Source organism: Pongo pygmaeus, chromosome 16 (assembly GCF_028885625.2).
Source record: "Pongo pygmaeus isolate AG05252 chromosome 16, NHGRI_mPonPyg2-v2.0_pri, whole genome shotgun sequence".
NCBI lineage: Eukaryota > Metazoa > Chordata > Mammalia > Primates > Hominidae > Pongo > Pongo pygmaeus.
The window spans coordinates 23190268-23214266 of NC_072389.2; the positions used below are offsets into that span (position 1 = coordinate 23190268).

General features: G+C 43.5%; 1 pseudogene; it reads left to right on the forward strand.

Moving 5' to 3' along the window:
• LOC129014660 (putative HERC2-like protein 3) overlaps positions 1-22363 on the forward strand; it is a 35042-nt pseudogene extending 12679 nt beyond the window's left edge.
• The last annotated feature ends 1636 nt before the right edge of the window (positions 22364-23999 follow it).

Genomic DNA, 23999 nt, shown 5'->3' on the forward strand with positions numbered 1-23999 from the left:
TTTTTTGAGACAGAGTCTCACACTGTTGCTCAGGCTGGACTGCAGTGGTGCGATCTCAGCTCACTGCAAGCTCCGCCTCCCAGGTTCACGCCATTCTCCTGCCTCAGCCTCCCGAGTAGCTGGGACTACAGGCGCCCGCCACAACACCCAGCTAATTTTTTGTATTTTTAGTAGAGACGGGGTTTCACCGTGTTAGCCAGGATGGTCTTGATCTCCTGACCTTGTGATCCACCTGCCTCGGCCTCCCAAAGTGCTGGGATTACAGGCTTGAGCCACCGTGCCTGGCCTGAAAGATTTTTAATTACCGATTCAGTCTCTTTACTTGTTACAGGTCTATTCAGATTTTCTATTTCTTCTTGAGTCAGTTTGGGTAATGTATGTTTCTAGGAATGTGACCATTTTATCTAGGCTATTTTATTTGTTGGCATACAGTTGTTCACAGTGTTCTTTTATACTCTTTATTTTTATGTTGGTAGTAGTGTCTCCACTTACATTTCTGATGTTATTTGCATCTTTTCTCTTTTTTTCTTTTTTTTTTTTTGAGATGGAGTCTCGCTCAGTTGCCAGGCTGGAGTGCAGTGGCACAGTCTCAGCTCACTGCAACCTCCGCCTCCCGGGTTCAAGTGATTCTCCTGCCTCAGCCTCCCAAGTAGCTGGGATTACAGGTGCCTGCCACCATGCCCGGCTAATTTTTTTGTATTTTTAGTGGAGACGGGGTTTCACCATGTTGACCAGGATGGTCTCGATCTCTTGACCTCGTTATCCGCCCACCTCAGCTTCCTAAAGTTCTGGGATTACAGGCGTGAGCCACCTTGCCTGGCCTCTTTTTTTCTTAATTTACCAAAAGCTTTTCAGATTTTTTGTTCTTGCCAGAAACCAAACTTTTGGTTTTGTAGATTATTTTTCTATTCTCTATTTAATTTTTGGCTGTTCTAATCTCTATCATTTCCTTCTTTCTGCTTTGTATTTTTTTGTTTTTGTTTTTGTCTTTGTTTTGAGACAGGGTCTTACTTTGTCCCTGAGGCTGAAGTACAGTGGCGCAGTCATGGCTCACTGCAGCCTCAACCTCCTGGGCTCAAGTTTTCCACCTGCCTCAGCCTCCCAAAAATGCTGGGATTACAGGTGTGAGGCACCACACCTGGCCTAACTTTGGTTTTTATTGTGTTCTTATTGTTCTTCCAGATGTAGAATTATTGATTTGAGATCATCTTTTGTAAATTCAGACTTTTATAGTATAATTGCCCCTTTTAGCCCTGCTTTTGGCGCAGCACAGAAGTTTTGGTATGTTGTGTTTTCATTCATCTCATAGTATTTTCTAATTTCCCTTGTGATTTCTTCTTTGACCCACTGATTGTTTACCGTATGTTGTTTAATTTTCATATACTTGTGAATTTTCCACTTTTCCTTTTGTTATTAATTTCTCATCATTTCCTTTTGGTTGGAGAGGTAATTTGTATGATTTTAGTCTGTTTAAATTTGAGACTTTGTGGCCTAACATATGGTCTGTTCAGTCTAAGAGAGTGTTCTGTGGTATATTTGAGAAGACTGTGTATTCTGCTCTTTTTGGTGAGATGTTCTGTATATGTCTGTTAGATCTGATTGGTTTATGGTGGTGTTCTTTGGCTAAAACTGAGATGCTGCAGGGCCAGTTGTCAAAGTCACAGTGAAAAAGCAAGGTTTTCCCAAGCTCTTTTAATCACATCAGTCTTAGAGTTCACATTAATCCATTCAAAAATATGTATCAGGCCAGGCTGTAATCCTAGCACTTTGGGAGGCTGAGGTGGGTGGATTGCTTGAGCTCAGGAGTTTGAGACCAACTTGGGCAACATAGCGAAACCCTGTCTCTACAAAAAATATGAAAATTAGCTGGGCATAGTGGTGTGTGCCTGTGGTCCCAGCTACCTGGGAGGCTGAGGTGGGAGGATTGCTTGAGCCAGGGAGGCAGAGGTTGCAGTGAGCGGAGATCAAGCCACTGCACTCCAGCCTGGGCGACAGAGTGAAATCCTGTCTTGGGGGTGGGGGGAATCTTTCTATCTATCTGTCTGTCTGTCTGTCTCTCTCTCTCTCTGTGTGTATATATATATATATATAATTATTTTTTAATTTATATATTTATATGTTGTGTTAAATATATATTTTAATATGTGTATTACAGCTGAAAAGAATCATCTAGTAAGAGTTACATCTCATTTCTTGAGGCCTCATTAACAACGAAAAGTTGCATTTAAAAATTACAAAAGCATATCTCCATCGAGAAATGGCCTTTTTATGTTGTCTTCTTTTTCCCCGGAGGTTCCAATAATGAAAATCACAGCACAAATCATTAAGTATGGGGACTTGTTCTGTTGATAGTATTCATGTGTTTAAATTTCATCTGGCCCACTAGCTGCAAAAAGCAAGGAGGTTGTGTCTCATGAATATCTGTCTATATTTGCAGCTTGCCCTGATCAGGGTATCCTTCTTATCATTTAAGAAATTATAAGCATATAATATTTTATACCAGCGTAATGTATACATCCACATGTAACAGCCACAAAACATAAAGCTATGTAAAATAAAAAATTCCCCCCAGTTTTGGCTGCAAATGTATTCAAGCCCTTAACAATAAATTCAGTCTTTACAGAGTTAACAGTATAGCTGCCCAGGGGATACTGGGAGATCCACCTGGAATGCAACTCCTGTCCCTTCCTTGGGGCCCCTTCCTGGGGGCCCTAAAGTAGCGGCTAGGCTAAAGGAAAGGCTATTTCCTCCACTAGTTTATCTAAAGTTTTGCTCCAGCCCTGGGAACTGAATATCCTTTTTTGCTCTCTTGGAAGAGAGAGAAACACAAACTTTTTACATTTTTTGGTCCACCCAAGCCCCCCTTTGGGACTGTTTGGATCTTCTCCCCTCCCACCTGGAGGAGAAACTAAAATCAAGGGAGTTAGCAGAACCGCACTCCCACCCCCTCTCAGTTTAGCAAGTGGGAAAAGGGGGGTTAAAAATCTAGCCTACTCTCCTAGGGTTAGCCTCCTATTTTCAAATCCATTGGTAAGTTTTACTTCTCTCAGGTGACAGCAGCTCAGCTTCTGTTTCATGCTATGGGTGACTCTGTAGCCACCCAGGGCACCAACTGTCAGGGGTCTCCAGGTTTGATGGTTGGCCAGGAGGACTCACAAGACTCAGCATGTAGTTGTACCCAGGGCTATAGTTTATTACAGTGAAGGGACACAGAGCAAAATCATGAAAAAGGACATGGGTAAAGTCCAGAGGAAAGCAGGTACAAGCTTCCACAGGATCCACACAGGACGAGCTTAACTGCCCTGGCACTGAGCCGTGTCAAGTGCTGTCTGCCGGGAAGCTGGGTAGAGACTCCAGGCCCAGGGTTTCCATCGGGGCTGATCACACAGGTACCCCCTGCCTGGCACGTACCAAGTTCCAGAACAAGGAAAACAGGTTTCAGCACAGAACACATTGTTTGTACAGACAGTTCAGGCACAGCAAACCACACCTCCCACCTAGGGAGTGGGGGAGTCCTCCTGAGATCCAGACTCCAGCCGAGGGCTAGCCTGCAGCAATCCTGTCTGAGGTCGTATCTCGGGCCAGCTGTTAGCTGTCTTCTGCACAGAACCATGATTAAAGTTTGTTAGTTTCCCACTGTTAGATATTTAGGTAGTTATCTTTGTTTTTCTATTAGTAAAAAATGTGATGAGTATCTTTCTAACTCAGTTATTTTGCTTTTTCAGGGGAGTAACTCCTAGAAGTAGAGAAAGTAGCTTTACTGAGCATTTTAATATCTTTTATATCTTCTTAGCCTATTTATGTATTTCGTTCTTCAGTTTGTCTTCTTTTTATCCTACATCAGTAAAATATTGATAGTATTATATTAATTGATAAAGCATATAGTATGGATTCTTCAAAATTATGATCTTCATTAGTACTTTTTAAATGTTTTGTGTGTATTAAGGGGACACTGCAGCTACTTGTTGGCTCAGCTATTGTTTTTGACGCTCTGTCAGGCCCCAGTTGTGACAATGTTGAGGAAGATATGAACGCTTCTGCTCAAGGTGCTTCTGCCACAGTTTTGGAAGAAACAAGGAAGGAAACGGCTCCTGTGCAGCTCCCTGTTTCAGGGCCAGAACTGGCTGCCATGATGAAGATTGGAACGAGGGTCATGAGAGGTGTGGACTGGAAATGGGGTGGTCAGGTACTCAGAGATTTGATGGGAACACATTAGCCACACATTAGTTATCTTCTGCACAGGTGTGTATGATATTGGTGGGTGGAAATTGGAATAATCCAGGATGTGTCGGTTGATCGATGACACAGGTGTTGGTTCCCAAGCAGCTGAAGGGAGTGAACACAAGTAGGGAATCATAAGTAGGGCATCTGAGCAGAATCAAGTCTGGAAAGAGAGGCAGCTCTTTTCAGGAAACTCACTGGCATGAGGCTCAGTTTGATGGGTCACTGGAACAAGAGTGAGAGTGAGCAAGAGAGTAAATCTCATCCTGAAAGTTGGTGTAGTGAAGGCTCTGCGGCAGGAAGCCCAGGTGCTGCCCCTGTGAGCTGATGGCATGTGCTGCGAAGTGCCCTGAACCCAGTAGTTAGGGATATACTTCATGGGCCTGTGGCCATGTCTCCATTTTCCCTCATCGCAGGCCTCTTCTAAATCTCTGCCAGGTGCCCCCAGGTGGAAGTCACTTACCACAGCCCTAGCTAAGTTAGGGCAGTGTTCACCTTCCCGTGGTCTGTCTAGCTTTTCTCAGCCATGCTGGTAAGCCCCGGCTTTGTCACAGTCATCTTAGAAATAGCAGTGTCTGGAGACAGCAGCATCCATTCTAGAAACAGCTTTCTCCTGCAGAAGTGAGAAACAGAGCTTCCCCCTGGAGCCCGGGGGAAACTGAAGCAAAGGGAATGTGGAGGTGCTGGTGCTTGTTTCAGGTTTCTGCTCTTGCAAGGCCTGTGAGGGACTGAGGGGTCAGGACTTGCTGCAAAGCCCTGTCTCTGCATTGACTTAGAGGATCCTCATTGAGATGAGATTTCCCTGACTTCCTTGGTAAAGCAGCATGATCACGTTATTTTATGCCATTTAATTTAAAATGATGCAAGCACACATTTTGTAGGAGAGGTGAAATCTGTTTCTGGGGACAGCCCCTGACAGACAGGGTGGCATATGGCGAAATCTGTGTGGCAGGTCTGCTGGGAGCCATGGAAGGACCAGGGCGGGGCACGCACCCTCCTAACTGATCTCTCCTTTGGCTTTCTCAGGATGGGCCTCCTCCAGGCCTAGGCTGAGTGATTGGTGAGCTGGGAGAGGACGGGTGGATAAGAGTCCAGTGGGACACGGACAGCACCAACTCCTACAGGATGGGGAAAGAAGGAAAATATGACCTCAAGGTGGCAGAGCTGCCAGTCGCTGCACAGCCCTCAGCAGAGGACTCGGACACAGAGGACGACTCTGGTGGGTGACTCAGGAAGGCATTTAGTCCAAGGCAGCCCACAAACTGTGCAGGTGCTGGCTGCCACCACTGCCATCTGGGCCTTAGAATGGGATGTCAGGACGCACCTGCAGCTGGCGCTCTGTCCTCGGAGCCTGCAATTTAAGTAAGCTCCCAAGCACCTCCGATGCAGGTGTGTGGAGTGGCTGTGGGATCCAACAATCTGGCTTGAACTGACTTTCTGCATTTTCCTCTCATGTGTGCACCCACCCCTCTTTGAGAATGTGGTGGCCAGGTGGGGGCAGCTGCACCACCAGTGAGTCTCATGTGGTTGGTGCTGAGCCTGCATCTGAGCGAGTGAGCCGAGGCCTGGTGGAATTGCCCTGCAGTCTCGGTCCATCACCTCCTCCTCCAGTGAGAGCCCCCGCCGGAGCACACCCCACCTTCTACCTGCCTTTACCTTTTCTCTGCGGTCCCTGACTCTGAACTCTTCATGTAATGTGGAGTTAGTCAGCACTTTATCACTTCTAGGGAAGCAGAGGTGAGAATTTAGGGGTGCACCAAGAAAGCTAGATCCTATCTGTGGAGATCCAGGTTGTGGGAGGAGGTTTCGTGACATTTCTTAGCTGTTCCTAAAAGACATGTGAAGCTTCACATGGCTGGGCTTGGTAAGACCATCCAAGAGGCTGGGGCTCCCAATATCATTTGTTATTTTGATTTTTTTTTTAGAAGCCGAACAAACTGAAAGGAACATTCACCCCACTGCAATGATGTTTACCAGCACTGTTAACTTACTGCAGTCTCTTTGTCTGTCTGCTGGAGTTCATGCTGAGATCATGCAGAGCGAAGCTGCCAAGACTTTATGTGGACTGCTGCAAATGTTAGTGGAAAGCGGAACGACAGACATGTATGGAATGAGAGATCGAGGGCCCAGGGAGTCTGCGCTGGGGGCCGCAAGCTTGTCGTGTCTGGGTGTGCGTGTGGGTGGGTGGGTGTGGATGTGTGTGGATTCATTTCCTGTCACTGCTGTTATAAAGTACTACAAACTTGGGGGCTTACACAGTAGAAATTCTCATTGTTCTGGTGGCTGGAAGGCTGAGATCAAGGGTGGTTCCTTCTGGGGCTGTGAGGGAGAAGCTGCTTCAGGGCTCTGCCCCAGCTTCTGGTGTTTGCTGGTCTCTTTACTGTTCCTTGGCTTGTAGAGGTGACACCCCGATCTCTGCCGTCATCTTCACATGGCATTCTCCCTGTGTGTGAGTCGCCTCCAAATCTCCCCTTTTCATAAGGACGTCATTCAGCCTCATCAAACTGATTACATCTGCAGTGACCTTATTTCCAAACAAGGTCACCTGCTAAGGTATGGTAGGGGTTAAGGCTTCAACATACGAATTTTGCAATTCTGAATTCAACGCCTAACACTGGCTTCAAACAACAAATTTGTTCTCTCAGAGTTCTGGAGACCAGAAGTCCCAAATTCAGGTGCGGGCAGGGCCATGCTCCCTCCACAGGCTCTAGGGGAAGGTCCTTCTTTACTTCGTCCAGCTTCTGGGAGCTCCAGGCTTCCTCGGTGTGGGGATGCATTGTGCCAGTCTCTGCCTGCGTCTTCACATGGCCTCTGCCCCTGTGTTCTGCATGTCCTTTTCTGTCTCTGAAAGGACTCTTTCATTGAGTTTCTTTTGATGTCACCTAAATTCTTACCTTAATGACGTCTACAAAGACCTCATTAAATAAGATCATATTCTGAGGTTCCGAATGTATGTGAGGTCGGGGAACAGGCACAGTTTAATCCATAAAGTGTTTGTGTGTGTGGAGAGTAAGTATGAGAAATGTGAGCTGAGGGAGTGGGGTGAGTGTGCCTGTGACTGAGAGTGAGCACATGTGAGTGTGGGTGGGTATGTGGGCGTGCTCCAGTGTGTGTGAGAGCATGCGTGTATTAGTGGTGTGCTGGAGAGTCCGCACATATTGATGAGAGTGAGTGTGTTAGCAGTCGATGGGCAAGTGGCTGAGCGTTTGTGTTGCAAGTGTGATGGTGTGTTTGTAGCATGTGGTTGTGTGGGTGTGTGTATGCGTGCATTTATGTGAGTAGTGTGTATGTCCATGAGAGCGTGTGAGTGGGCAGGTGACTACATTCAGGTGAAGTGGGAGTGAAAGCATCAGTGCATTGAGCCAGTGTGTGTGTGTGAGGGTGAGCACGAGGGGGGCATGAGTGTGAGGGGATTACTGGGTGTGCGAATGAGATGAAGTGTGAGTCAGGCTTGGTGAGTGTGAGGAAGTATGAGTGGGTGGCAGCACAAGTGTGTAAGTGTGCGATTGACTGCAAGCATTTGTGTAAATGTGTATGAGTGCCTTGTGTCAGTGTGAGCACGAGTGACGTTATTGTGAATGCGTGTGAGTGAATGTGAGCATTTTGCTCATGTCAGTGAGTGGGAGGTTATAACAGTATAGGTGTGAGTGTAAAGTGAGAAAGTGTGTGGGTAAAGGTGTGAGTAGGTGAGTAATCAGTTGTGACTAGTGTTTAGGAGCGTGAGTACATATGTGAGTTTTTGTATGCATTGGGAGGGGTAAGTGTATGTGAGAGTGCATAGGAGTGTGTGTCAGCTTGCATCGTAGGTTGTGTGTGCATACGTGTGACTGGGATTGTGTGTGTGTGATTGCGACAGTGGTGTGAGTGCACCTGAGAGTGTGAGGATGGGTGTGTGAGTGCCCATGAGTGTGTCTGAATAACTTAGTATGGGTGTGAGTGTGAGGATGCATATGAGGGTGTGAGAGTGTGTGTGTGTGAGCTCATGTGAGTGTGCTGAAGGAAGGCAGGTGTCCTCATAAGCTTGGATAGCTGAGGGCAGGGTGGGGGAGGTGGGAGGGAGAGCAGGTCCTGTGGGGCTGTGGGCGGGGTCCCTCGGGGGGCCCAGCCTCCAAGCCTCAGCCTCCATTCAGGGAGTAGTGGAGTCCTGGAGCCAGGCAGAGCAGAGGTGGGCCCACTGGTGCCAGAATCCAATGGTGTAAACCTAGTGAAAAACTCATTTTGTTAATGCAGATGTATTAAACTTGGATTGGAAACTCTCTACTGAAAATACAAAAAAAGTAAGTGATGCAGATTAAATATAAGTAAGATTGTGGAGATATTTAAAACATGAAATTAAAAATATAATAGATGCATTGTTGCAAAGTACTGCTATTTGAATTATAGATCATTTTCCTATTGCCTAGAAACAATGCATAGCTAAAATTCCCTAACTACTTTTACTACACATCCTTAGGAGGTTTTAAAAATGCCTGTAGTCCCAGCTATTCGGCAGGGCAAGGCAGGAGAAACACTTGATCCCAGGAGTTTTAGAACAGCCTGGGCAACATAGTGAGAGCCCATCTCTAAAAAAAAAAAAAGAAAAATTCGGAATTGTTTCTTGAACTAACTTAAAAGCTTTCTCCCACTTCTCACTTTGAATTAGTTTGAATTAATTTACAAACTGCAATGTATGTTAAAGGAGCTTATTGTAGAAAATAAAATAAGTTGATAAAAAAATAAGGATTTATCTTGAGAGATTTGTCTTTAGGGACTTGTTACCAAGCATGTCTATTTTCCCTCCTGCAGCTTCTCCAAACAGGCTGGTGTACAGGGAGCAACACCAGAGCTGGTGCACGCTGGGGTTTGTGTGGAGCATCGCTCTCACGCCGCAGGTGTGCGGCGCCCTCAGCTCCCTGCAGCGCGGATCACGCTGCTCATGAAGGTCGTGGAAGGGCACGCACCCTTCACTGCTGCCTCGCTGCAGAGACAGGTAATGTGCTGCCAGGCAAAACCAGTTCCCTGAGAGAGGCCTCCATGTACTGAAGTTCCCTGCCCTCAGATTCAGGGGCCTTTATTCAGTAACGAGTGCAGAAAGGGTCTAGAAGTGACAGGGTAGATTTTCTGGAGGCAAGGGGCAGAGGTCCTTGATAATTGGTAAGTTGCTAACCTTTAGTTTACCTGCTTTTCTCTTAAGTGGTAAATCCTGTAACTACTCACTCATCTGCTTCACAGAATCTGTAGTGTAATTGTCTTAAGAATTAAACTAAAAATAATTCTTTTTTAATTAAACACATGCATCTGTAGTGTTGCTTTTTTCTAAAATCCCTGACAATCCTAATCACTAATCAACTTGAGTGTAATTACTTGGCTGTAAAGTAATGAATCTCAAAATTTTCACATGATTACTAGCATTATGAGAACAGAAAATGAGAGGCTGGGTGCAGTGGCTCATGCCTGTAATCCCAGCACTTTGGGAGGCCGAGGCAGGTAGATCATGAGGTCAGGAGTTTGAGACCAGCCTGGCCAACACAGTGAAATCCTGTCTCTACTAAAAATCCAAAAAAAATGAGCCGGGTTTGGTGGTGGGTGCCTGTAATTCCAGCTACTCAGGAAGCTGAAGCAAGGAGAATTGCTTGAACCTGGGAGGTGGAGGTTGTAGTGAGCCGAGACCATGCCACTGCACTCCAGCCCGGGTGATAGCGTGAGACTCTGTCTCAAAAACAAAAGAAAAAGAGAAAATAACAATCTGTAGTTTCCTAATCAGATTTTTTTTTAATGCTTGTCGTTTTAAACTTTCTTTTATCAGATCTTAGCTGTGCATTTGTTGCAAGAAGTCCTTCCGTCATGGGACAAGACCGAAAGGGCGAGGGACATGAAATGCCTCATGGAGAAGCTGTTTGACTTCTTGGGGAGCTTGCTCACTACCTGCTCCTCTGACATGCCGTCTCTGAGAGGTGGGTGGCCATTTCTCTTCCCTGTGCCCTGATGAAGAACGGCGTAGTGCCGTCACTCAGAGGTGGGTGGCTGACTCCCTTCGCTGTGCCCTGATGAAGAGCGGCATAGTGCCGTCACTCAGAGGTGGGTGGCCGTCTCCCTTCCCTGTGCCCTGGTGAAGAGCGGCACAGTGCCGTCACTCAGAGGTGGGTGGCCGTCTCCCTTCCCTGTGCCCTGGTGAAGAGCGGCGTAGTGCCGTCACTCAGAAGTGGGTGGCCGTCTCCCTTCCCTATGCCCTGGTGAAGAGCGGTGCAGCAGCTTCTCCCCTTGTTTCCTCCTCAGAGTCCACGCCGAGGCGGCGCAGGGTGCGCCCTCAGGCCTCGCTGACTGCCACCCACAGCAGCACACTGGTGGAGGAGGTGGTGGCACTGCTGCACACGCTGCACTCCCTGACTCAGTGGAATGGGTTCATCAACAAGTACATCAACTCCCAGCTCCGCTCCATCACCCACAGCTTTGCGGGAAGGCCTTCAGAAGGGGTGGGTTTGTGGTCTCAGAATTAATTTAGTTGAACGGTAAACCTGTAGGGATTGGGCAGCTCCGTGAGTGTCCCTGGTCGAGCTCGCTGTTTGGTCTGCACTAGGCCCAGTTAGAGGACTACTACTTCCCCGACTCCGAGAACCCTGAAGTGGGGGGCCTCATGGCGGTCCTGGCCGTGATTGGAGGCATCGATGGTCGCCTGCGCCTGGGTGGCCAAGTTGTGCACGATGAGTTTGGAGAAGGCACCGTGACTCGCATCACCCTGAAGGGCAAAATCACCGTGCAGTTCTCTGACATGCGAACGTGTCGCGTTTGCCCAATGAATCAGCTGAAACCAGTAGGTGAACTTGTGCTCAGTTACTGTATGATAAGGGAAATTGGCTTTTCACTAGAACGGAGCACCAGCATTAGCACTTGAAAGAACTTGATTCTGGTACTTCAAGTTTGCCTTCCAGGAAGCTGTGTGAGCTTGCGCTTCTGTGCTGAGCAGGGCCTGTCTTTAGCAACCTAGAAGGTACCGTGCATCTATGAGGTAGTTCTAATTATTTTAAAATGTGAATTTATGAAGTGTACTTTTTATTGAACAACTCAAGTTTTAAAAAAACTTCAACATGTTTAAACACCTTTAGAAAAACAGCCTTTCTTCATGTAGAAAATGCTTAGTTGTTTTGAGTGACATGACTTAATGTAGCAGCTACTGTTATCTTAACCTATGAATCAAGGATGCACAGGGAGAAGGAGCCATTTACATTATTTTCATGTAGCCCAAGTGCAAACTTACTATATATACTTTTTCTTTTTTTTTGAGATGGAGTCTTGCTCTTGTCACCCAGGCTGGAGTGCAATGGCAGGATCTTGTCGGCCCTCTGCAAACTTTGCCTCCCGGGTTCAAGCGATTCTCCTGCCTGAGCCTCCTGAGTAGCTGGGATTACGGTGTGTGCCACCACGCCTGGCTAATTTTGTATTTTTTTCACGTATCCGTAATTCATTGTGTATATTTTAAAAAGTTTTAACCTCTTCTTCCTAGCCCTCCAGTATTTGTTAATAAATTAAAACATTTCCCAAAGTGTTTTTTGTGAAGCAATAATTCTAAAAGATGCTCTAAGAAAAGCTAAGTACATGGAAAAATCCAAATTATATGTTTTATTTATTACATTTGATGAATTTTCGGTTTGTTTGTTTTTCCTCTCGAGAGGGAGTCTTGCTCTGTCGCTCAGGCTGGAGTGCAGTGGCCTGATCTTGGCTTACTGCAACCTCCGCCTCCCGGGTTCAAGCAGTTCTCTGTCTTAGCCTCCTGAGTAGCTAGGATTACAGGTGCCCTCCACCACGCCCAGCTAATTTTTGTATTTTTAGCAGAGACGGAGTTTCAACATATTGGCCAGGCTGGTCTTGAACTCCTGACCTCATGATCTGCCTGCCACGGCCTCCCAAAGTGTTGGGATTACAGGCGTGAGCCTCCGCACCCGGCCCACATTTGATGAATATTTTTGTTCTTTAAAATTGTGGTTAGAAAGCAGAGCATAATTGTTCTTTATGTAGATCACAACTGATTGGGGTTTTTAGGGAGATTTTTTGGCATTCAGTAAATGTTTTTATTTTCCATTATTAAGACTATGAATATTTTATTTTATTTTCTGAGACAGGGTCTTGCTCTGTTGCCCAGGCTGGAGTACAGTGGCATGATCTTGGCTCACTGCAGCCTCTGCCTCCCGGGTTCAAGCAATTCTCCTGCCTCATCCTCTCGAGCTGCTGGAATTACAGGTGGTTGCCACCACACCGGGCCAATTTTTGTATTTTTAGTAGAGTTGGAGTTTCACCATGTCGGCCAAGCTGGTCTGAAACTCCTTACCTCAATTGATCCGCCCGCCTCGGCCTCCCAGCATGCTGGGATTGTAGGTGTGAGCCACTGCACCTGGCCCATTTTCACTTTTCATTAGCTGCTTTTTCCCCCCATTTATTTCGAGAGCAAGGGAGGCGCAGGAGGGAGCACCAGCAAGAGAGAGTGGAGCGAGACAGAGCCACGGTCCTGTGTAACTGAATCACAGAAGTGACCACACTCCATTGTTCTTGCCCTATTCTGCTCATCAGAAGCAGGTCATTAAGTCCAGCCCACACTCAGGGAGCGGGAGCTGTAGGCATACTTGGAGGTATGCAGGCTTGGTTCTAAACCAACACAATAAAGCAAGTGTCTTCACAAAGCAAGTAACACAAATTTCTTGGTTTCCCAGTGGATATAAAAGTATGTGTATACTATAGTCTATTAAGTCACATCTTCAGGCTCCACTTCTAATTCTAGTTCTCTTGCTGTTTCCACCACATCTGAGGTCACTTCTTCCACTCGTCTTGAACCCCTCAAGGTCATCCATGAGGGTTGGAATCCACTTCTTCCAAATCCCTGTTAATGTTGATATTTTCACCTCCTCCCATGAATCACAAATGTACTTAATGGCATTTATAATGGTGATGGCTTTCCAGAAGGTTTTCAATTTAGTTTGTCCACATCCATTAGAAGAATCACTGTCTATGGCAGCGATAGCCTTATGAAATGTATGTCTTTGTTTTTTTTCTCTTTTTTTGAGACGGAGTCTCACTGTGTCACCCAGGCTGGAGTACAGTGGCGTGATCTCTGCTCACTACAAGCTCTGCCTCCCAGGTTCATGCCATTCTTCTGCCTCAGCCTCCCAAGTAGCTGGGACTACAGGTGTCCGCCACCACATCTGGCTAATTTTTTGTATTTTTTAGTAGAGACTGAAATGTATTTCTTAAATAACAAGATTTGAAAGTTGAAATTACTCTTTGATCCATGCAGCTGCAGAAAAGATGATGTGTTAGCAGGCAGGAAAACAACTTTAATCTCTGTACATGGTCATCAGAGCTCTTGGGTGACCAGGTACATTGTCAATGAGCAGTAATATTTTGAAAGAAATCTTTTTTTCTGAGCAGTAGGCCTCAATAGTGGGCTTAAAATATTCAGTGAAGCATGCTGTAAACAAATGTGCTGACTTCCATCCAGGTTTGTTCTATTTCTGGAGCACAGTCAGAGTGGAGTTAACATAATTCTTAAGGGCCCTAAGATTTTCAGAATGGTCAATGAGCATTGACTTCAACGAGTTCAACTAATAGAGTCACCAGCTTCATTAGCCCCTAACAAAAGATTTGAAGCTTTGAAGGCAAACATTGACTTCTCTCTAGCTATGAAAGTCCTAGCTGGTGTCTTCTTCCGATAGACGGTTGTTCCATCTACATTGAAAGCCTGTTGTTTAGTGTAGCCACCTTCATCACTGATCTTGGCTAGATCTTCTGCGTAACTTGCTGCAGCTTCTACATCAGCACTTGCTACTTTCCCTCGCACTTTTATGTTATGAAGATGGCATCTTTCCTTTTAAGGAACCAATCTCAGGAACCAACCTCAGGAACCAATCTCTGCTACCTTCAGACTCCTTCTGCAGCTGTCTCACCTCTCTTAGCCTTCGTGGAATTGAAGAGTTAGAGCCTTGCTCTGGATTAGGCTTTGGCTTAAGGGAATGTTGTGTCAGTTTTGATCTTCTGTCTATGCCGGTCAAACATTCTCTATTATCAGCAGTAAGACTGTTTTGCATTCTTATCATTTGTGTGTTTACTAGAGTTGCACTTAATTGTGCTTCAAGAACTTTTTCTTGGGTAACTGGTGCAAGAGGCCTAGCTTTCAGCCTGTCTTGGCTTTCAACATGCCCTCCTCACTAATCTTAATCATTTCTAGCTTTCGACTTAAGTGAGAAATACACAACTCTTCCTTTCACTTGAGCTCTTAGAGGCTACTGTAGGGTTATTAAGTGGCCTAATTTCAATAAGTTGTGTCTCAGGGACACAATAGGGAGGTCTGAGGAGAGGGAGAGTGATGGGAGAGCGCTGGTTGGCGGAGCAATCAGAATATACACAACATTTATCATGTAAGTTCACCGTCTTCTATGGGTGTGGTTTTTGATGCCTCAAAACAAGTACAACAGTAACATCAAACATTACTGATCACAGATCATCATAACAGATAAAATAATAATGAAAAAGTTTAAAATATTGCAAGAATTATCAAAACGTGACATGGAGACAGTAAGTCAGCACATGCTGGTGGAAAAATGGCGCTGATAGACTTGATCAGTGTAGGGTTGACACAGACCTTTGGTTTATAAAAAACAGTATCTGCGAGGTACAGTAAAGCAAGGCACAGTCAAATGGGGTGTGCCTGTGTACAGGAGCATGCATATTTGGAAGCAGGGGTCATTGTGAACCGTGTCAGAGGCGGACTGCTAGCACAGGTGTCGAAGTGGTCTAGCCTCATAAAAAGGTTTGAGGGTCAGGTGCCTTGACTCACGCCTGTGATCCCAGCACTTTGGGAGGCAGAGGCAGGCGGATCAAGAGGTCAGGAGATTGAGACCAGCCTGGCTAACACGGTGAAACCCAATCTCCACTAAAAATACAAAAAATTAGCCAGGCATGGTGGCGGGCGTCTGTAGTCCCAGCTGCTCAGGAGGCTGAGGCAGGAGAATGGTGTGAACCCGGGAGGTGGAGCTTGCAGTGAGCCGAGATCATGCCACTGCACTCCAGCCTGGATGACAGAGTGAGACTCCGTCTCCAAAAAAAAAAAAGTTTGAAATATAGCCCCTCTTTGACAATTCTCAGGAGAATTCTGTTTCTTTTCATTGTTTCTCTGGTTATTTTAACATAGGTACTTAAAAACCTAAAGTTAATTAGTATTTCTCCCCTCCTCCCAATCAGTGACCCCTTGTTACCCAGTGTTTGGGTTCTAACCTGTTCCCCTCTGCCGTAGACATTATTGTTGTTGTTTTGGTGCTTTTATATGGACCGTGGTTTTTTTTTGGAGTTAGCCAAATGTTGCATATCTTTGCTTACTATCATTTCTTACCATCATTTGTTACTTCTCAGATCTTATAAAATCATTTCCTTCTTCTTTAGCATATCTTTCTCAATTTACTTTAGTGAAATTCTTTCCTTGGTTAATTCTGATTGTTTGTTTCAAAATATCTTTATTTTGTCCTTTTTCTAGGGTGGGGTTGGTAAGCACTTTCTGTAAAGGGCACAATAGTATTTTCAGCTTTGGGCCATATGGTCTCTGTTGCAACTACAAAAGCAGCCCTGGACATATTATAAATGAGTGGGTGTGGCTGTGTTCCCATAAAACTTCATTTACAGAAACAAATGATGGGCCTGATTTGGCCCATGGGCCATAATTTGCCAACTCCTGTTGTAGTTATGAATTCTCAGGGACAAGCCTCTGTCTCCCTGTCAGTGCTGAGGCTGAGAAAGGCAGCTTTCTGTGGTGTTCTTCTTATTCACAGGCACTGAGGGGTAACCCCTGGAGCCCCACTTTCTACAGGAAGTCCTTGGAGGCACGCTGCATTACCCTGCACCCTGTGCACCCCAGAGCCTCACCCAGCACCCAGAAGCTGGCTTTGGGGGTGGGGCTTGTTTATCCACCTGAGTTTGGGTTTCACGTCCTGCGTTGGCGCTTGTGGCTTCCTTACATTATGTCAGTGCAGCAGCACCTTTGAAAGATGTCTAAAACAGCATGGAACAGCATTTAAGTTTTTATCAGGAGGGATGTTTGCCTTCATTTGGAAAACGGCAGTCTGACTGTGTGTGTGTTTTTTAAATTAATCATGTTTTTTTAAAAATTAATCATAGATGTTTTGTGTCCTAAAACATTCCCACTTAGATGGAAAAATAAAAGCGTTTTTTCCTGTGTGGTTCATATGCTGCCCTGCTGAAATATTAAAATGTATTTGTGTTCTTTTATGGGTATGTTTTTGTGGCTGTTATTGTCAGATTTGCATATAGTAGATAATTAAATTGTTTTTTGCTTTTCTTGGTGTTAATTGTAGTTGGTATTCTACACAAAAATGGAAGAGCTTCCAGGGAGACTTTATTTTCACAATATGTTTTCTGAATTTGGAATTTCTAATAGTCATGTCTTTATTTCATTTCTAGAACTTTGATAGAGCATGTATAAAGGCATAAACATTCCTGTGATTTTTAACTTTACATTTTATTTCTATGTGGTAAAAATGTCTAAAGCATGGATTAGGTTTATGAATTACTAAATTTAGGGGATATGGAGATTAAAAACTGATGTTATTATTGCTTTTTCTTTTCTTAGCTGTATGCCACTGGGTATGCTGCAGGTGGCAGACTAGGCATTGGAGGGACAGAGTCGGTGTCTACCCCAACATTGCTTGAATCCATTCAGCATGTGTTTATTAAGAAAGTAGCTATAAACTCGGGAGGAAAGCACTGCCTTGCCCTGTCTTCAGAAGGAGAAGTTTACTCTTGGGGTGAGGCAGAAGATGGGAAGTTGGGGCATGGCAACAGAAGGTGTGATGTGAAAAAATTATTTCAACATTCTATTTGTCTTTGTTTTTGTTTGTTTTAATGCTGCTACAATCTATTGGTGCTTTGTTTTTCAAGACAACATTTAAAATAATCTGCTCAAACTAAATAATGTTAATGACTCATTTGTCAGAAATAGTTTTATGTTGCAATATGAAGGCTTACCCATATGACTCCTCTGTTGAGAGGAAAAAAAAGTCACCTCTGTGTTTTTGATGACAAGTACTAAGTAAGTGTTTTTTTGTCCTTCTCCCTTAAATTATCCACTGAATCACATTTGGCATTTTGTGTAACACTCAAGATAGTAAAACTGCAAATACAGCGGAAACGGCAGGGGTGAGGAAGAAAGAACACACACTCAACACCATTTTTTAAACAAACGAACCAAACTCACAAGTATTAAAAAATTAATGGGAACTACCAGCCAGATTGGAGTAACAGGGGCCTTCCTATGCTAGGAATAACTAAAACACTATATAAAATGTATTAAACAGGTCCGGCATGGTGGCTCACGCCTGTAATCCCAGCACTTTGAGAAGCTGAGGTGGGCAGATTGCTTGAACTCAGGAGTTCAAAACCAGCCTGGGCAACATGACAAAACCCCATCTCTATGAAAAATAGAAAAACAATTAGCCAGATGTGGTGGTGCACACCTGAAGTCCCAGCTACTCGGGAGGTAGAGGTTGCAGTGAGCTGAGATCATGCCACTGCACTCCATCCTGGGTGACAGAGTGAGATCCTGTCATATGAAATAATGAAATGAAATAAATGAAATGAAATGTGACCTGAGATTGTGCCACTGCACTCCAGCCTGGGTGACAGAGTGAGATCCTGTCATATGAAATGAAATTGAAATGAAATGAAATGAAATAATGATGAAATGAAATGTGAGCTGAGATTGTGCCACTGCATTCCAGCCTGGGTGACAGAGTGAGATCCTGTCATATGAAATGACATAAAATGAATGAAATGAAGAAATGAAATAATGAAATGATATGTGAACTGAGATTGTGCCACTGCACTCCAGCCTGGGTGGCAGAGTGAGATCCTGTTGAAAGAAATGAAATAAATGAAATGAAATGAAATGATGAAATGAAAGAAATGAAATTAAATGAATGAAATGATGAAATGAAATGTGAGCTGAGATTGTGCCACTGCGCTCCAGCCTGGGTGGCAGAGTGAGATCCTGTTGAAAGAAATGAAATAAATGAAATGAAATGAAATGAAATGATGAAATGAAATGAATGAAATGAAATGTGAGCTGAGATTGTGCCACTGCACTCCAGCCAGGGTGACAGAGTGAGATCCTATCATATGAAATGAAATGATGAAATGTGAGCTGAGGTTGTGCCACTGCACTCCAGTCTGGGTGACAGAGTGAGATCCTGAGTGAGATACTGTCATATGAAATGAAAGAAATGAAATGAAATAATGAAATGAAATAAATGAAATGAAATGATGAAATGAAATGTGAGCTGAGATTGTGCCACTGCACTCCAGTCTGGGTGACAGAGTGAGATCCTGTCATATGAAATAATGAAATGAAATAATGAAATGAAATGAATAAATGAAATGATGGAATGAATTGTGAGCCGAGATTGTGCCACTGCACTCCAATCTGGGTGACAGAGTGAGATCCTGTCATATGAAATAATGAAATGAAATGAAACGAAATGAAATGAAATGAAGTGAAATGAAATGAAATGAAATAAATGATGAAATGTGAGCTGAGATTGTGCCACTGCACTCCAGCCTGGGTGACAGAGTGAGATCCTGTCATATGAAATGAAATGAAATAAATGAATGAAGAAATGAAATGATGAAATGTGAAGTGAGATTGTGCCACTGCACTCCAGGCTGGGTGACAGAGTGAGATCCTGTCGAAAGAAATGAAATAATGAAATGAATAATGAAATGAAATGATGAAATGAAATGGTCCCAAAGCCACTGAATATCAGGCAACAAAATACAGTGTTCTGTGAGTCATGGGAAACAAGGAGAGTTCGAAGGGATGATGGTTAATGGTACAAAAATATAGTTAGATAGAAGGAATAAGATCAAGTATGATACCACAACAGGTGACTATAGCCAACAATAACTTATTGTACATTTTAAAGTAACTAAATTATAATTGGATTGTTTGTAACACAGGAAAGGATAAATGCTTGAGGTGATGGATAACCCATTTACCCTGATATGATTACTACACATTGTATGCCTGAATCAAAATGTTTCATATACTCTATAAATATATACATCTACTAAGTACCCACAAAAATTAAAAATTAAAAAATTTTTAAATGAAAAATAAAAAAAAACAAGGCAAGTTCTAAAAATTGCCCAATGGATTTCCTGTAGAAAGTTTCCAGACTGTGACACAGGAAGGAGAACACCAGGCAGATCCTGGCAGACTCCCTTACTATACAGGAGACAGAACTGGAAGTCCAGGGAGGCCAAGACATACAGAGTCTACAGAGTACCAGAGCGGAGAGAGCTGCACAGAGAGGACTGCGGAGACCTGCAGAGCCTAATATGGCACTCACAGCTGTGAGGTTGAGGAACAGACCACCCAAAGGGATGACAAGGAATAGTCCCGAGAGCTCACACAGCAGGGAGATGGAGCCTGCTCCCAAAACCTCAATTTACAGGGCAATGATTAAAGTACTAAGAATGATGTTACCCAGTATTGGTGAAAAATTAGCGACAGACGAATTGTTGCTCTCATCCCAGCAACAAAGCTTAAAAGCAAGACCCGAAAGGATTAAACTACTTATAAGTAACTTATCACAGAGATCAAAGCTCAAGAATATATATATATATATTTTAATTTTTGTATTTCTTTTATTATACTTTGTTTTAGGGTACATGTGCACAACGTGCGGGTTTGTTACATATGTATACATGTGCCATGTTGGTGTGCTACACCCATTAACTCATCATTTAATGTTAGGTATATCTCCTAATGCTATCCCTGCCCCCTCCCCCAACCCCACAACAGTCCCCGGTGTGTGATGTTCCCCTTCCTGTGTCCATGTGTTCTCATTGTTCAATTCCCACCTGTGAGTGAGAACATGCGGTGTTTGGTTTTTTGTCCTTGCAATAGTTTGCTGAGAATGATTGTTTCCAGCTTCATCTATGTCCCTACAAAGGACATGAACTCATCATTTTTTATGGCTGCATAGTATTCTATGGTGTATATGTGCCACATTTTCTTAATCCAGTCTATCATTGTTGGACATTTGGGTTGGTTCCAAGTCTTTGCTATTGTGAATAGTGCCGCAATAAACATACGTGTGCATGTGTCTTTATAGCAGCATGTTTTATAATCCTTTGGGTATATACCTAGTAATGGGATGGCTGGGACAAATGGTATTTCTAGCTCTAGATCCCTGAGGAGTCGCCACACTGACTTCCACAGTGGTTGAACTAGTTTACAGTCCCACCAACAGTGTAAAAGTGTTCCTGTTTCTCCACATCCTTTCTAGCACCTGTTGTTTCCTGACTTTTTAATGATTGCCATTCTAACTGGTGTGAGATGGTATCTCATTGTGGTTTTGATTTGCATTTCTCTGATGACCAGTGATGATGAGCATTTTTTCATGTGTCTTTTGGCTGCATAAATGTCTTCTTTTAAGAAGTGTCTGTTCATATCCTTTGCCCACTTGTTGATGGGGTTGTTTGTTTTTTTCTTGTAAATTTGTTTGAGTTCATTGTAGATTCTGGGTATTAGCCCTTTTTCAGATGAGTAGATTGCAAAAATTTTCTCCCATTCTGTAGGTTGCCTGTTCACTCTGATGGTAGTTTCTTTTGCTGTGCAGAAGCTCTTTAGTTTAATTAGATCCCATTTGTCAATTTTGGCTTTTGTTGCCATTGCTTTTGGTGTTTTAGACATGAAGTCCTTGCCCATGCCTATGTCCTGAATGGTATTGCCTAGGTTTTATTCTAGGGTTTTTATGGTTTTAGGTCTAACATTTAAGTCTTTAATTAATCTTGAATTAATTTTTGTATAAGGTGTAAGGAAGGGATCCAGTTTCAGCTTTCTACATATGGTTAGCCAGTTTTCCCAGCACCATTTATTAAATAGGGAATCATTTCCCCATTTCTTGTTTTTGTCAGGTTTCTCAAAGATCAGATAGTTGTAGATATGTGGCATTATTTCTGAGGGCTCTGTTCTGTTCCCTTGGTCTATACCTCTGTTTTGGTATCAGTACCATGCTGTTTTGGTTACTGTAGTCTTGTAGTATAGTTTGAAGTCAGGTAGCATGATGCCTCCAGCTTGATTCTTTTTGGCTTAGGATTGACTTGGCAATGCAGGCTCTTTTTTGGTTCCATATGAACTTGAAAGTAGTTTTTTCCAATTCTGTGAAGAAAGTCATTGGTAGCTTGATGGGGATGGCATTGAATCTATAAATTACCTTGGGCAGTGTGGCCATTTTCACGATATTGATTCTTCCTACCCGTGAGCAAGGAATGTTCTTCCATTTATTTGTATCTTTTATTTCATTGAGCAATGGTTTGTAGTTCTCCTTGAAGAGGTCCTTCACATCCCTTGTAAGTTGGATTCCTAGGTATTTTATTCTCTTTGAAGCAACTGTGAATGGGAGTTCACTCATGATTTGGCTCTCTGTTTGTCTGTTTTGTCTGTTATTGGTGTATAAGAATGCTTGTGATTTTTGCACATTGATTTTGTATCCTGAGACTTTGCTGAAGTTGCCTATCAGCTTAAGGAGATTCTGGGCTGAGACAATGGGGTTTTCTAGATATACAGTCATGTCATCTGCAAACAGGCACAATTTGACTTCCTCTTTTCCTAATTGAATACCCTTTATTTCCTTCTCCTGCCTGATTGCCCTGGCCAGAACTTCCAACACTATGTTGAATAGGAGTGGTGAGAGAGGGCATCCCTGTCTTGTGCCAATTTTCAAAGGGAATGCTCCCAGTTTTTGCCCATTCAGTATGATATTGGCTGTGGGTTTGTCATAGATAGCTATTATTTTGAGATACGTCCCATCAATACCTAATTTATTGAGAGATTTTAGCATGAAGGGTTATTGAGTTTTGTCAGTAGGCCTTTCCTGCATCTATTGAGATAATCATGTGGTTTTTGTCTTTGGTTCTGTTTATATGCCGGATTACGTTTATTGATTTGCATATGTTGAACCAGCCTTGCATCCCTGGGATGAAGCCCACTTGATCATGGTGGATAAGCTTTTTGATGTGTTGCTGGATTCGGTTTGCCAGTATTTTATTGAGGATTTTTGCATCGATGTTCATCAGGGATATTGGTCTAAAATTATCTTTTTTTGTTGTGTCTCTGCCAGGCTTTGGTATGAAGATGATGCTGGCCTCATAAAATGAGTTAGGGAGGATTCCCTCTTTTTCTATTGATTGGAATAGTTTCAGAAGGAATGGTCCCAGCTCCTCTTTGTACCTCTGGTAGAATTCGGCTGTGAATCCATCTGGTCCTGGACTTTTTTTGGTTGGTAAGCTATTAACTATTGCCTCAATTTCAGAGCCTGTTATTGGTCTATTCAGAGATTCAACTTCTTCCTGGTTTAGTCTTGGAAGGGTGTATATGTCCAGGAATTTATCCATTTCTTCTAGATTTTCTAGTTTATTTGCATAGAGGTGTTTATAGTATTCTCTGATGGTAGTTTGTATTTCTGTGGGATCGGTGGTGATATTCCCTTTATCATTTTCTATTGCATCTATTTGATTCTTCTCTCTTTTCTTCTTTATTAGTCTTGCTAGTGGTCTATGAATTTTGTTGATGTTTTTAAAAAACCAGCTCCTGGCTTCACTGATTTTTTGAAGGATTTTTTGTGTCTGTATTTCCTTCAGTTCTGCTCTGATCTTAGTTATTTCTTGCCTTCTGCTAGCTTTTGAATGTGTTTGCTCTTGCTTCTCTAGTTCTTTTAATTGTGATGTTAGGGTGTCAATTTTAGATCTTTCCTGCTTTCTCTTGTGGGCATTTAGTGCTATAAACTTCCCTCTACACACTGCTTTGAATGTGCAGAATGGACATCCACACCAAAACCCCATCTGGACGTCACCATCATCAAAGACCAAAGGTAGATAAAACCACAAAGATGGGGGAAAAGCAGAGCAGAAAACCTGGAAACTCTAAAATCAGAGTGCCTCTCCTCCTCCAAAGGGACGCAGCTCCTCACCAGCAATAGAACAAAGCTGGACAGAGAATGATTTTGATGAGTTGAGAGAAGCAGGGTTCAGATGATCAAACTAGTCTGAGCTAAAGGAGGAAGTTGAACCCACAGCAAAGAAGTTAAAAACCTCAAAAAAAAAAATTAGACGAATGGCTAACTAGAATAACCAATGCAGATACGTCCTTAAAGGACCTGATGGAGCTGAAAACCATGGCACGAGAACTACGTGATGAATGCACAAGCCTCAGTAGCCGATTCGATCAACTGGAAGAAAGGGTATCAGTGATGGAAGATCAAATGAATGAAATGAAGCAAGAAGAGAAGTTTAGAGAAAAAGGAATAAAAAGAAACGAACAAAGAAATATGGGACTATGTGAAAAGACCAAATCTATGTCTGATTGGTGTACCTGAAAGTGATGGGGAGAATGGAACCAAGTTGGAAAACACTCTGCAGGATATTATCCAGGAGAACTTCCCCAATCTAGCAAGGCACTCCAACATTCAGATTTAGGAAATACAGAGAATGCCACAAAGATACTCCTCGAGAAGAGCAACTCCAAGACACATAATTGTCAGATTCACCAAAGTTGAAATGAAGGAAAAAATGTTAAGGGCAGCCAGAGACAAATGTCAGCTTACCCACAAAGGGAAGCCCATCAGACTAACAGCGGATCTCTTGGCAGAAGCTCTACAAGCCAGAAGAGGGTGGGGGCCAATATTCAACAATCTTAAAGAAAAGAATTTTCAACCCAGAATTTCATATCCAGCCAAACTAAGCTT